At 40.4% G+C, this 9,341-nt stretch overlaps 22 non-coding genes across 22 annotated transcripts; all 22 read left to right on the top strand.

Moving 5' to 3' along the window:
* The first annotated feature begins 227 nt into the window (after nucleotides 1-227).
* On the top strand, nucleotides 228-346 carry LOC143705188 (5S ribosomal RNA). Its single transcript, XR_013192121.1, has one exon. It is a non-coding gene; the product is annotated as a 5S ribosomal RNA (ribosomal RNA).
* Nucleotides 347-508: 162 nt separating this feature from the next.
* Nucleotides 509-627, top strand: LOC143705187 (5S ribosomal RNA). Its single transcript, XR_013192120.1, has one exon. It is a non-coding gene; the product is annotated as a 5S ribosomal RNA (ribosomal RNA).
* Nucleotides 628-789: 162 nt separating this feature from the next.
* On the top strand, nucleotides 790-908 carry LOC143705186 (5S ribosomal RNA). The gene has a single exon (XR_013192118.1). It is a non-coding gene; the product is annotated as a 5S ribosomal RNA (ribosomal RNA).
* Nucleotides 909-1,271: 363 nt separating this feature from the next.
* Nucleotides 1,272-1,390, top strand: LOC143704669 (5S ribosomal RNA). Its single transcript, XR_013191617.1, has one exon. It is a non-coding gene; the product is annotated as a 5S ribosomal RNA (ribosomal RNA).
* Nucleotides 1,391-1,762: 372 nt separating this feature from the next.
* On the top strand, nucleotides 1,763-1,881 carry LOC143705185 (5S ribosomal RNA). The gene has a single exon (XR_013192117.1). It is a non-coding gene; the product is annotated as a 5S ribosomal RNA (ribosomal RNA).
* Nucleotides 1,882-2,244: 363 nt separating this feature from the next.
* On the top strand, nucleotides 2,245-2,363 carry LOC143705184 (5S ribosomal RNA). Its single transcript, XR_013192116.1, has one exon. It is a non-coding gene; the product is annotated as a 5S ribosomal RNA (ribosomal RNA).
* A 372-nt stretch (nucleotides 2,364-2,735) lies between these two features.
* Nucleotides 2,736-2,854, top strand: LOC143705183 (5S ribosomal RNA). Its single transcript, XR_013192115.1, has one exon. It is a non-coding gene; the product is annotated as a 5S ribosomal RNA (ribosomal RNA).
* A 162-nt stretch (nucleotides 2,855-3,016) lies between these two features.
* LOC143705181 (5S ribosomal RNA) lies at nucleotides 3,017-3,135 on the top strand. The gene has a single exon (XR_013192114.1). It is a non-coding gene; the product is annotated as a 5S ribosomal RNA (ribosomal RNA).
* A 363-nt stretch (nucleotides 3,136-3,498) lies between these two features.
* LOC143705179 (5S ribosomal RNA) lies at nucleotides 3,499-3,617 on the top strand. Its single transcript, XR_013192112.1, has one exon. It is a non-coding gene; the product is annotated as a 5S ribosomal RNA (ribosomal RNA).
* A 372-nt stretch (nucleotides 3,618-3,989) lies between these two features.
* On the top strand, nucleotides 3,990-4,108 carry LOC143705178 (5S ribosomal RNA). Its single transcript, XR_013192111.1, has one exon. It is a non-coding gene; the product is annotated as a 5S ribosomal RNA (ribosomal RNA).
* A 372-nt stretch (nucleotides 4,109-4,480) lies between these two features.
* On the top strand, nucleotides 4,481-4,599 carry LOC143705177 (5S ribosomal RNA). Its single transcript, XR_013192110.1, has one exon. It is a non-coding gene; the product is annotated as a 5S ribosomal RNA (ribosomal RNA).
* Nucleotides 4,600-4,761: 162 nt separating this feature from the next.
* Nucleotides 4,762-4,880, top strand: LOC143705176 (5S ribosomal RNA). The gene has a single exon (XR_013192109.1). It is a non-coding gene; the product is annotated as a 5S ribosomal RNA (ribosomal RNA).
* Nucleotides 4,881-5,042: 162 nt separating this feature from the next.
* Nucleotides 5,043-5,161, top strand: LOC143705175 (5S ribosomal RNA). Its single transcript, XR_013192108.1, has one exon. It is a non-coding gene; the product is annotated as a 5S ribosomal RNA (ribosomal RNA).
* Nucleotides 5,162-5,524: 363 nt separating this feature from the next.
* Nucleotides 5,525-5,643, top strand: LOC143705174 (5S ribosomal RNA). Its single transcript, XR_013192107.1, has one exon. It is a non-coding gene; the product is annotated as a 5S ribosomal RNA (ribosomal RNA).
* A 371-nt stretch (nucleotides 5,644-6,014) lies between these two features.
* Nucleotides 6,015-6,133, top strand: LOC143705173 (5S ribosomal RNA). The gene has a single exon (XR_013192106.1). It is a non-coding gene; the product is annotated as a 5S ribosomal RNA (ribosomal RNA).
* Nucleotides 6,134-6,503: 370 nt separating this feature from the next.
* On the top strand, nucleotides 6,504-6,622 carry LOC143705172 (5S ribosomal RNA). Its single transcript, XR_013192105.1, has one exon. It is a non-coding gene; the product is annotated as a 5S ribosomal RNA (ribosomal RNA).
* Nucleotides 6,623-6,784: 162 nt separating this feature from the next.
* Nucleotides 6,785-6,903, top strand: LOC143704668 (5S ribosomal RNA). The gene has a single exon (XR_013191616.1). It is a non-coding gene; the product is annotated as a 5S ribosomal RNA (ribosomal RNA).
* Nucleotides 6,904-7,275: 372 nt separating this feature from the next.
* Nucleotides 7,276-7,394, top strand: LOC143705171 (5S ribosomal RNA). The gene has a single exon (XR_013192104.1). It is a non-coding gene; the product is annotated as a 5S ribosomal RNA (ribosomal RNA).
* A 363-nt stretch (nucleotides 7,395-7,757) lies between these two features.
* Nucleotides 7,758-7,876, top strand: LOC143705170 (5S ribosomal RNA). Its single transcript, XR_013192103.1, has one exon. It is a non-coding gene; the product is annotated as a 5S ribosomal RNA (ribosomal RNA).
* Nucleotides 7,877-8,246: 370 nt separating this feature from the next.
* On the top strand, nucleotides 8,247-8,365 carry LOC143705168 (5S ribosomal RNA). The gene has a single exon (XR_013192101.1). It is a non-coding gene; the product is annotated as a 5S ribosomal RNA (ribosomal RNA).
* Nucleotides 8,366-8,527: 162 nt separating this feature from the next.
* LOC143704667 (5S ribosomal RNA) lies at nucleotides 8,528-8,646 on the top strand. Its single transcript, XR_013191615.1, has one exon. It is a non-coding gene; the product is annotated as a 5S ribosomal RNA (ribosomal RNA).
* A 372-nt stretch (nucleotides 8,647-9,018) lies between these two features.
* On the top strand, nucleotides 9,019-9,137 carry LOC143705167 (5S ribosomal RNA). Its single transcript, XR_013192100.1, has one exon. It is a non-coding gene; the product is annotated as a 5S ribosomal RNA (ribosomal RNA).
* Nucleotides 9,138-9,341: the final 204 nt, after the last annotated feature.

The following is a 9,341-nucleotide window of genomic DNA, read 5'->3' as shown; positions in this document are numbered from 1 at the left end:
ATAAGGCCTGGTTAGTACTTGGATGGGAGGCCGCATGGGAATACTAGGTGTTGTAAGCTTTTTTAAGAAAAAAAAAAAAGAGTCCCTGAGCTTCTTCAAAAACCCTTAAAAAGTCTCTGAGATTCTTCAGAAAGCATGAAAGAGTTTGAGTTTTTTCAAAAGTTGTTCTTAGTTTTCTTCACTAATGGTCTAACCTTTTAAATAGCCCAATTTTGGCAGCAGTTTTCGCTTACGGCCATACCACCTTGGGCACGCCCGATCTCGTCTGATCTCGGAAGCTAAGCAGGGTCGGGCCTGGTTAGTACTTGGATGGGAGACCGCCTGGGAATACCAGGTGCTGTAAGCTTTTTAAAAAAAAAAAAAGAGTGCCTGAGCTTCAAAAAGCCTTAAAAAGTCTCTGAGATTCTTCAGAAAGCATGAAAGAGTTTGAGTTTTTTCAAAAGTTGTTCTTAGTTTTCTTCACTAATGGTCTAACCTTTTAAATAGCCCAATTTTGGCAGCAGTTTTCGCTTACGGCCATACCACCTTGGGCACGCCCGATCTCGTCTGATCTCGGAAGCTAAGCAGGGTCGGGCCTGGTTAGTACTTGGATGGGAGACCGCCTGGGAATACCAGGTGCTGTAAGCTTTTAAAAAAAAAAAAAAGAGTGCCTGAGCTTCAAAAAGCCTTAAAAAGTCTCTGAGATTCTTCAGAAAGCATGAAAGAGTTTGAGTTTTTTCAAAAGTTGTTCTTAGTTTTCTTCACTAATGGTCTAACCTTTTAAATAGCCCAATTTTGGCAGCAGTATTCGCTTACGGCCATACCACCTTGGGCACGCCCGATCTCGTCTGATCTCGGAAGCTAAGCAGGGTCGGGCCTGGTTAGTACTTGGATGGGAGACCGCCTGGGAATACCAGGTGCTGTAAGCTTTTAAAAAAAAAAAAAAGAGTCCCTGAGCTTCAAAAAGCCTTAAAAAGTCTCTGAGATTCTTCAGAAAGCATGAAAGAGTTTGAGTTTTTTCAAAAGTTCTTCTTAGTCTTCTTCACTAATGGTCTAAGCTTTTAAATAAGGCCTGGTTAGTACTTGGATGGGAGGCCGCATGGGAATACTAGGTGTTGTAAGCTTTTTTAAGAAAAAAAAAAAAGAGTCCCTGAGCTTCTTCAAAAAGCCTTAAAAAGTCTCTGAGATTCTTCAGAAAGCATGAAAGAGCTTGAGTTTTTTCAAAAGTTGTTCTTAGTTTTCTTCACTAATGGTCTAACCTTTTAAATAGCCCAATTTTGGCAGCAGTTTTAGCTTACGGCCATACCACCTTGGGCACGCCCGATCTCGTCTGATCTCGGAAGCTAAGCAGGGTGGGGCCTGGTTAGTACTTGGATGGGAGACCGCCTGGGAATACCAGGTGCTGTAAGCTTTTAAAAAAAAAAAATAAAAAAAAAAGAGTGCCTGAGCTTCAAAAAGCCTTAAAAAGTCTCTGAGATTCTTCAGAAAGCATGAAAGAGTTTGAGTTTTTTCAAAAGTTCTTCTTAGTCTTCTTCACTAATGGTCTAAGCTTTTAAATAAGGCCTGGTTAGTACTTGGATGGGAGGCCGCATGGGAATACTAGGTGTTGTAAGCTTTTTTAAGAAAAAAAAAAAAGAGTCCCTGAGCTTCTTCAAAAAGCCTTAAAAAGTCTCTGAGATTCTTCAGAAAGCATGAAAGAGCTTGAGTTTTTTCAAAAGTTGTTCTTAGTTTTCTTCACTAATGGTCTAACCTTTTAAATAGCCCAATTTTGGCAGCAGTATTCGCTTACGGCCATACCACCTTGGGCACGCCCGATCTCGTCTGATCTCGGAAGCTAAGCAGGGTCGGGCCTGGTTAGTACTTGGATGGGAGACCGCCTGGGAATACCAGGTGCTGTAAGCTTTTAAAAAAAAAAAAAAGAGTCCCTGAGCTTCAAAAAGCCTTAAAAAGTCTCTGAGATTCTTCAGAAAGCATGAAAGAGTTTGAGTTTTTTCAAAAGTTCTTCTTAGTCTTCTTCACTAATGGTCTAAGCTTTTAAATAAGGCCTGGTTAGTACTTGGATGGGAGGCCGCATGGGAATACTAGGTGTTGTAAGCTTTTTTAAGAAAAAAAAAAAAGAGTCCCTGAGCTTCTTCAAAAAGCCTTAAAAAGTCTCTGAGATTCTTCAGAAAGCATGAAAGAGCTTGAGTTTTTTCAAAAGTTGTTCTTAGTTTTCTTCACTAATGGTCTAACCTTTTAAATAGCCCAATTTTGGCAGCAGTTTTAGCTTACGGCCATACCACCTTGGGCACGCCCGATCTCGTCTGATCTCGGAAGCTAAGCAGGGTCGGGCCTGGTTAGTACTTGGATGGGAGACCGCCTGGGAATACCAGGTGCTGTAAGCTTTTAAAAAAAAAAAAAAAAAAAAAAAGAGTGCCTGAGCTTCAAAAAGCCTTAAAAAGTCTCTGAGATTCTTCAGAAAGCATGAAAGAGTTTGAGTTTTTTCAAAAGTTCTTCTTAGTCTTCTTCACTAATGGTCTAAGCTTTTAAATAAGGCCTGGTTAGTACTTGGATGGGAGGCCGCATGGGAATACTAGGTGTTGTAAGCTTTTTTAAGAAAAAAAAAAAAGAGTCCCTGAGCTTCTTCAAAAACCCTTAAAAAGTCTCTGAGATTCTTCAGAAAGCATGAAAGAGTTTGAGTTTTTTCAAAAGTTGTTCTTAGTTTTCTTCACTAATGGTCTAACCTTTTAAATAGCCCAATTTTGGCAGCAGTTTTCGCTTACGGCCATACCACCTTGGGCACGCCCGATCTCGTCTGATCTCGGAAGCTAAGCAGGGTCGGGCCTGGTTAGTACTTGGATGGGAGACCGCCTGGGAATACCAGGTGCTGTAAGCTTTTAAAAAAAAAAAAAAGAGTGCCTGAGCTTCAAAAAGCCTTAAAAAGTCTCTGAGATTCTTCAGAAAGCATGAAAGAGTTTGAGTTTTTTCAAAAGTTGTTCTTAGTTTTCTTCACTAATGGTCTAACCTTTTAAATAGCCCAATTTTGGCAGCAGTATTCGCTTACGGCCATACCACCTTGGGCACGCCCGATCTCGTCTGATCTCGGAAGCTAAGCAGGGTCGGGCCTGGTTAGTACTTGGATGGGAGACCGCCTGGGAATACCAGGTGCTGTAAGCTTTTAAAAAAAAAAAAAAGAGTCCCTGAGCTTCAAAAAGCCTTAAAAAGTCTCTGAGATTCTTCAGAAAGCATGAAAGAGTTTGAGTTTTTTCAAAAGTTCTTCTTAGTCTTCTTCACTAATGGTCTAAGCTTTTAAATAAGGCCTGGTTAGTACTTGGATGGGAGGCCGCATGGGAATACTAGGTGTTGTAAGCTTTTTTAAGAAAAAAAAAAAAGAGTCCCTGAGCTTCTTCAAAAAGCCTTAAAAAGTCTCTGAGATTCTTCAGAAAGCATGAAAGAGCTTGAGTTTTTTCAAAAGTTGTTCTTAGTTTTCTTCACTAATGGTCTAACCTTTTAAATAGCCCAATTTTGGCAGCAGTTTTAGCTTACGGCCATACCACCTTGGGCACGCCCGATCTCGTCTGATCTCGGAAGCTAAGCAGGGTCGGGCCTGGTTAGTACTTGGATGGGAGACCGCCTGGGAATACCAGGTGCTGTAAGCTTTTAAAAAAAAAAAATAAAAAAAAAAGAGTGCCTGAGCTTCAAAAAGCCTTAAAAAGTCTCTGAGATTCTTCAGAAAGCATGAAAGAGTTTGAGTTTTTTCAAAAGTTCTTCTTAGTCTTCTTCACTAATGGTCTAAGCTTTTAAATAAGGCCTGGTTAGTACTTGGATGGGAGGCCGCATGGGAATACTAGGTGTTGTAAGCTTTTTTAAGAAAAAAAAAAAAGAGTCCCTGAGCTTCTTCAAAAAGCCTTAAAAAGTCTCTGAGATTCTTCAGAAAGCATGAAAGAGCTTGAGTTTTTTCAAAAGTTGTTCTTAGTTTTCTTCACTAATGGTCTAACCTTTTAAATAGCCCAATTTTGGCAGCAGTTTTAGCTTACGGCCATACCACCTTGGGCACGCCCGATCTCGTCTGATCTCGGAAGCTAAGCAGGGTCGGGCCTGGTTAGTACTTGGATGGGAGACCGCCTGGGAATACCAGGTGCTGTAAGCTTTTAAAAAAAAAAAAATAAAAAAAAAGAGTGCCTGAGCTTCAAAAAGCCTTAAAAAGTCTCTGAGATTCTTCAGAAAGCATGAAAGAGTTTGAGTTTTTTCAAAAGTTCTTCTTAGTCTTCTTCACTAATGGTCTAAGCTTTTAAATAAGGCCTGGTTAGTACTTGGATGGGAGGCCGCATGGGAATACTAGGTGTTGTAAGCTTTTTTAAGAAAAAAAAAAAAGAGTCCCTGAGCTTCTTCAAAAACCCTTAAAAAGTCTCTGAGATTCTTCAGAAAGCATGAAAGAGTTTGAGTTTTTTCAAAAGTTGTTCTTAGTTTTCTTCACTAATGGTCTAACCTTTTAAATAGCCCAATTTTGGCAGCAGTTTTCGCTTACGGCCATACCACCTTGGGCACGCCCGATCTCGTCTGATCTCGGAAGCTAAGCAGGGTCGGGCCTGGTTAGTACTTGGATGGGAGACCGCCTGGGAATACCAGGTGCTGTAAGCTTTTTAAAAAAAAAAAAAGAGTGCCTGAGCTTCAAAAAGCCTTAAAAAGTCTCTGAGATTCTTCAGAAAGCATGAAAGAGTTTGAGTTTTTTCAAAAGTTGTTCTTAGTTTTCTTCACTAATGGTCTAACCTTTTAAATAGCCCAATTTTGGCAGCAGTTTTCGCTTACGGCCATACCACCTTGGGCACGCCCGATCTCGTCTGATCTCGGAAGCTAAGCAGGGTCGGGCCTGGTTAGTACTTGGATGGGAGACCGCCTGGGAATACCAGGTGCTGTAAGCTTTTAAAAAAAAAAAAAAGAGTGCCTGAGCTTCAAAAAGCCTTAAAAAGTCTCTGAGATTCTTCAGAAAGCATGAAAGAGTTTGAGTTTTTTCAAAAGTTGTTCTTAGTTTTCTTCACTAATGGTCTAACCTTTTAAATAGCCCAATTTTGGCAGCAGTATTCGCTTACGGCCATACCACCTTGGGCACGCCCGATCTCGTCTGATCTCGGAAGCTAAGCAGGGTCGGGCCTGGTTAGTACTTGGATGGGAGACCGCCTGGGAATACCAGGTGCTGTAAGCTTTTAAAAAAAAAAAAAAGAGTCCCTGAGCTTCAAAAAGCCTTAAAAAGTCTCTGAGATTCTTCAGAAAGCATGAAAGAGTTTGAGTTTTTTCAAAAGTTCTTCTTAGTCTTCTTCACTAATGGTCTAAGCTTTTAAATAAGGCCTGGTTAGTACTTGGATGGGAGGCCGCATGGGAATACTAGGTGTTGTAAGCTTTTTTAAGAAAAAAAAAAAAGAGTCCCTGAGCTTCTTCAAAAAGCCTTAAAAAGTCTCTGAGATTCTTCAGAAAGCATGAAAGAGCTTGAGTTTTTTCAAAAGTTGTTCTTAGTTTTCTTCACTAATGGTCTAACCTTTTAAATAGCCCAATTTTGGCAGCAGTTTTAGCTTACGGCCATACCACCTTGGGCACGCCCGATCTCGTCTGATCTCGGAAGCTAAGCAGGGTCGGGCCTGGTTAGTACTTGGATGGGAGACCGCCTGGGAATACCAGGTGCTGTAAGCTTTTAAAAAAAAAAAAAAAAAAAAAAGAGTGCCTGAGCTTCAAAAAGCCTTAAAAAGTCTCTGAGATTCTTCAGAAAGCATGAAAGAGTTTGAGTTTTTTCAAAAGTTCTTCTTAGTCTTCTTCACTAATGGTCTAAGCTTTTAAATAAGGCCTGGTTAGTACTTGGATGGGAGGCCGCATGGGAATACTAGGTGTTGTAATCTTTTTTAAGAAAAAAAAAAAAGAGTCCCTGAGCTTCTTCAAAAAGCCTTAAAAAGTCTCTGAGATTCTTCAGAAAGCATGAAAGAGCTTGAGTTTTTTCAAAAGTTGTTCTTAGTTTTCTTCACTAATGGTCTAACCTTTTAAATAGCCCAATTTTGGCAGCAGTTTTAGCTTACGGCCATACCACCTTGGGCACGCCCGATCTCGTCTGATCTCGGAAGCTAAGCAGGGTCGGGCCTGGTTAGTACTTGGATGGGAGACCGCCTGGGAATACCAGGTGCTGTAAGCTTTTAAAAAAAAAAAAAAAAAAAAAAGAGTGCCTGAGCTTCAAAAAGCCTTAAAAAGTCTCTGAGATTCTTCAGAAAGCATGAAAGAGTTTGAGTTTTTTCAAAAGTTCTTCTTAGTCTTCTTCACTAATGGTCTAAGCTTTTAAATAAGGCCTGGTTAGTACTTGGATGGGAGGCCGCATGGGAATACTAGGTGTTGTAAGCTTTTTTAAGAAAAAAAAAAAGAGTCCCTGAGCTTCTTCAAAAAGCCTTAAAAAGTCTCTGAGATTCTTCAGAAAGCATGAAAGAGCTTGAGTTTTTTCAAAAGTTGTTCTTAGTTTTCTTCACTAATGGTCTAACCTTTTAAATAGCCCAATTTTGGCAGCAGTTTTAGCTTACGGCCATACCACCTTGGGCACGCCCGATCTCGTCTGATCTCGGAAGCTAAGCAGGGTCGGGCCTGGTTAGTACTTGGATGGGAGACCGCCTGGGAATACCAGGTGCTGTAAGCTTTTAAAAAAAAAAAAAAGAGTGCCTGAGCTTCAAAAAGCCTTAAAAAGTCTCTGAGATTCTTCAGAAAGCATGAAAGAGCTTGAGTTTTTTCAAAAGTTGTTCTTAGTTTTCTTCACTAATGGTCTAACCTTTTAAATAGCCCAATTTTGGCAGCAGTTTTAGCTTACGGCCATACCACCTTGGGCACGCCCGATCTCGTCTGATCTCGGAAGCTAAGCAGGGTGGGGCCTGGTTAGTACTTGGATGGGAGACCGCCTGGGAATACCAGGTGCTGTAAGCTTTTAAAAAAAAAAAATAAAAAAAAAAGAGTGCCTGAGCTTCAAAAAGCCTTAAAAAGTCTCTGAGATTCTTCAGAAAGCATGAAAGAGTTTGAGTTTTTTCAAAAGTTCTTCTTAGTCTTCTTCACTAATGGTCTAAGCTTTTAAATAAGGCCTGGTTAGTACTTGGATGGGAGGCCGCATGGGAATACTAGGTGTTGTAAGCTTTTTTAAGAAAAAAAAAAAAGAGTCCCTGAGCTTCTTCAAAAAGCCTTAAAAAGTCTCTGAGATTCTTCAGAAAGCATGAAAGAGCTTGAGTTTTTTCAAAAGTTGTTCTTAGTTTTCTTCACTAATGGTCTAACCTTTTAAATAGCCCAATTTTGGCAGCAGTATTCGCTTACGGCCATACCACCTTGGGCACGCCCGATCTCGTCTGATCTCGGAAGCTAAGCAGGGTCGGGCCTGGTTAGTACTTGGATGGGAGACCGCCTGGGAATACCAGGTGCTGTAAGCTTTTAAAAAAAAAAAAAAGAGTCCCTGAGCTTCAAAAAGCCTTAAAAAGTCTCTGAGATTCTTCAGAAAGCATGAAAGAGTTTGAGTTTTTTCAAAAGTTCTTCTTAGTCTTCTTCACTAATGGTCTAAGCTTTTAAATAAGGCCTGGTTAGTACTTGGATGGGAGGCCGCATGGGAATACTAGGTGTTGTAAGCTTTTTTAAGAAAAAAAAAAAAGAGTCCCTGAGCTTCTTCAAAAAGCCTTAAAAAGTCTCTGAGATTCTTCAGAAAGCATGAAAGAGCTTGAGTTTTTTCAAAAGTTGTTCTTAGTTTTCTTCACTAATGGTCTAACCTTTTAAATAGCCCAATTTTGGCAGCAGTTTTAGCTTACGGCCATACCACCTTGGGCACGCCCGATCTCGTCTGATCTCGGAAGCTAAGCAGGGTCGGGCCTGGTTAGTACTTGGATGGGAGACCGCCTGGGAATACCAGGTGCTGTAAGCTTTTAAAAAAAAAAAAAAAAAAAAAAGAGTGCCTGAGCTTCAAAAAGCCTTAAAAAGTCTCTGAGATTCTTCAGAAAGCATGAAAGAGTTTGAGTTTTTTCAAAAGTTCTTCTTAGTCTTCTTCACTAATGGTCTAAGCTTTTAAATAAGGCCTGGTTAGTACTTGGATGGGAGGCCGCATGGGAATACTAGGTGTTGTAAGCTTTTTTAAGAAAAAAAAAAAGAGTCCCTGAGCTTCTTCAAAAAGCCTTAAAAAGTCTCTGAGATTCTTCAGAAAGCATGAAAGAGCTTGAGTTTTTTCAAAAGTTGTTCTTAGTTTTCTTCACTAATGGTCTAACCTTTTAAATAGCCCAATTTTGGCAGCAGTTTTAGCTTACGGCCATACCACCTTGGGCACGCCCGATCTCGTCTGATCTCGGAAGCTAAGCAGGGTCGGGCCTGGTTAGTACTTGGATGGGAGACCGCCTGGGAATACCAGGTGCTGTAAGCTTTTAAAAAAAAAAAAAAGAGTGCCTGAGCTTCAAAAAGCCTTAAAAAGTCTCTGAGATTCTTCAGAAAGCATGAAAGAGCTTGAGTTTTTTCAAAAGTTGTTCTTAGTTTTCTTCACTAATGGTCTAACCTTTTAAATAGCCCAATTTTGGCAGCAGTTTTAGCTTACGGCCATACCACCTTGGGCACGCCCGATCTCGTCTGATCTCGGAAGCTAAGCAGGGTGGGGCCTGGTTAGTACTTGGATGGGAGACCGCCTGGGAATACCAGGTGCTGTAAGCTTTTAAAAAAAAAAAATAAAAAAAAAAGAGTGCCTGAGCTTCAAAAAGCCTTAAAAAGTCTCTGAGATTCTTCAGAAAGCATGAAAGAGTTTGAGTTTTTTCAAAAGTTCTTCTTAGTCTTCTTCACTAATGGTCTAAGCTTTTAAATAAGGCCTGGTTAGTACTTGGATGGGAGGCCGCATGGGAATACTAGGTGTTGTAAGCTTTTTTAAGAAAAAAAAAAAAGAGTCCCTGAGCTTCTTCAAAAAGCCTTAAAAAGTCTCTGAGATTCTTCAGAAAGCATGAAAGAGCTTGAGTTTTTTCAAAAGTTGTTCTTAGTTTTCTTCACTAATGGTCTAACCTTTTAAATAGCCCAATTTTGGCAGCAGTATTCGCTTACGGCCATACCACCTTGGGCACGCCCGATCTCGTCTGATCTCGGAAGCTAAGCAGGGTCGGGCCTGGTTAGTACTTGGATGGGAGACCGCCTGGGAATACCAGGTGCTGTAAGCTTTTAAAAAAAAAAAAAAGAGTCCCTGAGCTTCAAAAAGCCTTAAAAAGTCTCTGAGATTCTTCAGAAAGCATGAAAGAGTTTGAGTTTTTTCAAAAGTTCTTCTTAGTCTTCTTCACTAATGGTCTAAGCTTTTAAATAAGGCCTGGTTAGTACTTGGATGGGAGGCCGCATGGGAATACTAGGTGTTGTAAGCTTTTTTAAGA

Source organism: Siphateles boraxobius, unplaced genomic scaffold (genome assembly GCF_051911475.1).
Source record: "Siphateles boraxobius isolate OS27281-9 unplaced genomic scaffold, OSU_SipBor_1 390, whole genome shotgun sequence".
Classification (NCBI taxonomy): Eukaryota; Metazoa; Chordata; class Actinopteri; order Cypriniformes; family Leuciscidae; genus Siphateles; species Siphateles boraxobius.
The sequence above is the reverse complement of the archived record's forward strand: the minus strand, read 5'-3'. Positions and strand labels throughout refer to the sequence as shown.